General features: G+C 48.7%; 1 pseudogene; it reads left to right on the top strand.

The window, feature by feature from the left end:
* LOC119267014 overlaps window positions 1-5,000 on the top strand; it is a 7,840-nt pseudogene that overhangs the window by 1,023 nt on the left and 1,817 nt on the right.

Raw genomic sequence — 5,000 nt, 5'->3', positions numbered from 1 at the left:
AACAAACGGAGGGGAGGATCGACCCGTTCAGTAGAATTCCGAAGAAAGACTGTTGGCAGCAGGTGGAGACATTTCTTTGGCCCCCTTCCAAATAAATGTGGGCAGGGTAGAGCTCGGCAGAGGGTTCGAGAATAGGGTAGGGTTTTTTACGTTCGGGTCCCCTACCACTAGTCCGGCTAGCCTTCTTTCGGGCAGGAAGCAGGCCTAAACGACGGGCGGGCATCTCCCGCTACGCAAGAAGCATTGTTCGCCACCACCCGAGAAGCAAAAGATTCGAGAGTCAAGGCGGAAAAGACAAGCATAGTGGTCTAATGACAAGGGCCGACGACGGAAGCTCGGGACGGAGCCGTATGATGCGGAAGTCTCACGTATGGTTCCCTGAGAAGGGAGTGGCTACCCACTGGAGCTTCGACCAACTACCACCGGTCAATTCCGCTTTGGGGCCACCCCTGACTCTACCATCACTATAGGGGTATGGGGTTCGAGACAAAGAAAGATCAAGGCAGCATATCAGTTTTTCCTATATACTTTACTTGGATCCATTTTTATGCTATTAGCTATTCTGTTGATTCTTCTCCAAACAAGAACCACTGATTTACAAATTTTATTAACCACTGAATTTAGTGAGCGGCGCCAAATCCTTCTATGGATTGCTTTTTTCGCCTCTTTTGCCGTCAAAGTGCCTATGGTACCAGTTCATATTTGGTTACCCGAAGCCCATGTAGAGGCACCTACGGCTGGATCCGTCATCTTGGCTGGAATTCTTTTAAAATTGGGAACCTATGGGTTTTTAAGATTTTCAATACCCATGTTTCCCGAAGCGACACTTTGTTTCACTCCTTTCATTTATACTCTAAGCGCGATTGCTATAATATATACTTCCTTGACCACTTTAAGATAGATCGATCTTAAGAAGATCATTGCCTACTCCTCAGTAGCCCATATGAATTTGGTGACTATTGGTATGTTTAGTCGGGCGGGGGCCGTTAGGTCACCTATTTTGAGTTATGGACACACAAGCAAGGCCAAAACATGTGTGCCGGGCATGCGACCCATCAACCTACTAGAAATAGGGGAGGAAACTTAGCATGTCGCAACAAAAGCGTCGATTCGAGGCGTCAGCAAAACACCGCCGTCTGTTCCTAAAACAAAACCCCTTAGCGCCCCGGGACGGGAGTGGGGGACGGCCCTACGCAAATAGCAGCAGCACCGGCTCTACGAAGTCCGAATCGAATCTTTCGGTTGGCTTTCCCGTGAATAAGAATTGTTGGGCGCGGCGAAGTGAGCGCTTCTAGCTGTTTCGCTTGCTTCTTTCTTATTGTGGCGGCTATTATGGCGTGGCTGAAATGAACAAAAAGCGAGATGATTCAAATCGATTGATAGATGGCCTGATCTGTTCTGATAGATCGAAAGGTTTTCTATCAATAATAAGGGTTGACCTCTTTCTATCTATTGATGATACAAGATATCTATCTATTCTGGATCCATCAGAAAGAAATCGATATGTATCTGATTTTTTCTACATCGTATGTAGAGCGCCCAAGCGTTTGGCCAGCTCAGTTCTATTATCCATCGGTCCAATGCACTGGCTCATCTCATGGAGGGAAAAAGCAAATGTAGTTAGTTGTCTTGTTGTTGTTCACCGCCTCGACACATTCCCCGGCATCGTCCCACACAGAAAGAAAGAGAGTGGAGCCCCGGCCCGACCTGTAAGTCCGCTAACGTAAAGCGAGGAGTTGAGCCTGAACTGGCGAACCGAAGTCACTTTCGTAACCATACTTCCTACAACTAACACGTGCCCAGTCCAGCGGGAACGCGAAGCGCAAATGAACATGAGCTGCTATACCGAATCCCCCGCTGGCCATCGGGGACCTAGTGGTAAGGCCATGATCCGCAGGGGAAGGGATCACTCATTCTTCTATTGGGGACAGGTGCACGAACGACAACTCCAAATGTCAGACATCCGCCGCCTATACCTACCGTTTAGGTGGCACCAACGAGATCTAGCTAAGGTAAGGAACTTCGTGTCGCGGCTGCTCCACTCCGCTGCGGTCTTTTGAACTGAACTTCATTGCCTTCCCGTGCGCGAAACGAATGGGCGCTGTGTCGTGGGTCAGTTTTGGGGCGGGGGGCAGAGAGAGAGACCAGAAGAGTGATTCATTTGGATCGACGAGCCATTTCGCGAATCAATGGAATGTCTCTCTATCCATATCTATTCTATCTTTATATGACGGGCCATAAAAAAAGAAGTATTTTTTATGGCATGCGGGATGATCGCGCCTAGTAGCCACATATCAGCTGCGCTCAATATGCGGGATTTCCATTGGATCAGATCTTTCGCTTTGACGAATTTGGACCTAGCGAAAAGGACTCTAAGCCTTCACGCAAACAAGCAAAGTAGAAGCAAGACAAGGAAGCGGAGCTGTCGTAGAAGCAGTAGCTTCCCCCGACAATATACAATACAACAGTAGCGACCATGAATAAAAAAGCCCCTTGTTTAACGAGTTCGCTGCTTTTCCCAGGCTGGAGAAGGGAAACTACTTATTGATTGATCGCCTTTCTTTGATATGTGTTCAATTTAGTACAATACAAACTACAACTAGATCAAAGCGGAAGGGCCACTCACTATAGAAGCTATCACTAGAAAATCCCTAGCCAATAGTTTAGTAGTCGGCCAAACCCCCATGCTCACGACATGTTCTTGATATTGATTGAGTTGGAGGGAGTCAGAGACTAACATGAAATCCTTCCATAGTCACCCCGGTGACCTTCGTCACCAAAGCATCACGACAGTTTCCAAGACCCCTCATATAATCTCCAGTGGGGATCAGTCGGAGCACGTAGGAATGCCGACCACTACATAAGCCGTTGGCGGAGAAAGCTCGAAGAGCTTCCCTTCATTCGCTTCGCGGGAGTCGCACACAGCACATAGCTGGAAGTCAGAGGGCCCGTACTACCTTCCTAACCCTTCGCTCCACGGGACCGTAGAACGAAAAGCGCCTTCTAAACAACTCGGCAGAAGGGAAGGGGCCTATGTATTTGCATGACCCCTGCGGATTTGACCCTACCTACACCCGGAGCCAATCCCCTAGCGTTCCTGCCACCACGCCGCAAAACAGGAGCTCGTGTGGAACCTTGGATTTCTGGCGTAACAGCGGTGGAAGGTATCAAAATATTACGGTCGCATAACATACTATATACGCTAAGGTCGGCCAAAATATGGACACCCAAAGGGCCCGGCGCGCACAATCCTATCCTATCCGAGCCCGTCATTGCATGCACTTTGGACAGCCATCCGTAGCATCATAAGGAGCACCTCCCTTTCGAGGTACCCAAATGGAACGGTCTTTATTTGTGTTGTTGGTTGGTCTTTCTCAACGTGGTCTATAGCACGAAAAACCATTCTTTACAAGATAGGGCCGTTCACATGAAAGAAAATACAAAATCCATTCTTCATGGTCGGGCGCATTTCTCCAAATCCTCCAGGATCACAAGTGGAAGCTAAGCAAGGGTGGGGAGGCTGCGAACTCCGCGTCGAACAGAAAGAAGCAAGCAAGGGGTGTTGCCGTAGCGCGCCGGAGAGCAAGCGTAGGCAACCAAACTAAATAAGGCTACAAAAGTAGCTAGCTAGCGTTTTTAAGCTGGCTGCCTTTTCTAGCGCGCGTACTCTTCTGTGGAGTCGCACGGAACGAGCCTTGTCTTCCCTCCAACGACTAGCTCCCTTTTCTTGTTCCGATCACCCTTCTCTTGCCGTGGAAGGACTTTTTCCTGTGGTGTGGTCCAACCCGTGGGCGGAGTCGCCCTCATCCCCCCATTGCTCAGTGCTCCCTGCAGCTTCGCTGGGCTTTACCCGCGTGGGCGCGGGCTTCTATAAGAGAATGAAAAGCTCTCTTTTTACAATAAAACGCGAACCACGCGGAGCCCACCCTTTTTCGTTTTCTGCCGCCATTGGGTGGCCGCAGGGGAAACACAGCCCGGCCGCCTCTCGAGAAAGGGGGGGTGGGCCTACCTATCCCGAGGGAGCAGCTGAGAGGTTCCATATGCCGAGCCGAAGGGCAGAACTTCAGTGCGTGATCGTAGTATGTCACCTCGTCTCGTCCTCGCAGCATCGAAGAGTACCTATGCACTATGTTCCGGTTCACTGATAAGGAAGATAGAGTTGGGGTGGGGGTCTACGATGTGATACTATAGTATGCCCCGGGGAGAAAGATGCGCAACTCAAAACGGAAGCAGGAAGCGTGTTGTCAAAAATGTCGGAGGTTACCAGATCTCTGAGACTACCATCGATCCGAGAGAGAGGAACGACCAGAAAAAGAAGTGGAGTTAGAAAGCCGTATGATAGGTGGTAACTATCTTGTACAGTTCGGGGGGTAAGCGGCGTACTCTGGGGGAATATTAGGCTCTATCGAACATACAGGGAATTGGAGGTAGCATTTTACTTATGTTAAGTCATGGACTGGTTTCTTCAGCCCTTTTTCTATGTGTTGGTGTTCTATATGACCGACATAAGACTCGACTTGTTAGATATTATGGAGGTTTAGTGAGCACCATGCCGAATTTCTCTACCATTTTCTTCTTTTTCACTTTAGCCAATATGAGTTTACCCGACACTAGCAGCTTTATCGGGGAATTTCTAATCTTAGTAGGAGCTTTCCAAAGAAATAGCTTAGTAGCCACATTAGCTGCGCTTGGGATGATTTTAGGCGTGGCGTATTCCCTTTGGCTATATAATCGTGTGGTTTCTGGAAATTTAAAACCCGATTTCCTCTATAAATTCTCTGATCTAAATGGCAGAGAAGTTTCCATATTTCTACCTTTTCTTGTTGGAGGGGCGACCGTCCGTTGAACTACCAAAAAGGGTAAACCAATGTGATCATGACATTGTAGGTGCTTGCGATGGGACGGATGCGACTTCCCTCATAAGTAATGGGTGGCATAGCCTATAGCAGAAGTCCCCTTTTTTTATCCATTTCTTTATTACCCCAGAGGGGCCCACCCTA

The sequence above is a fragment of the Triticum dicoccoides genome, chromosome 3A (genome assembly GCF_002162155.2).
Source record: "Triticum dicoccoides isolate Atlit2015 ecotype Zavitan chromosome 3A, WEW_v2.0, whole genome shotgun sequence".
Lineage (NCBI taxonomy): Eukaryota > Viridiplantae > Streptophyta > Magnoliopsida > Poales > Poaceae > Triticum > Triticum dicoccoides.
This window is presented reverse-complemented; position numbering and strand designations above follow the sequence as displayed.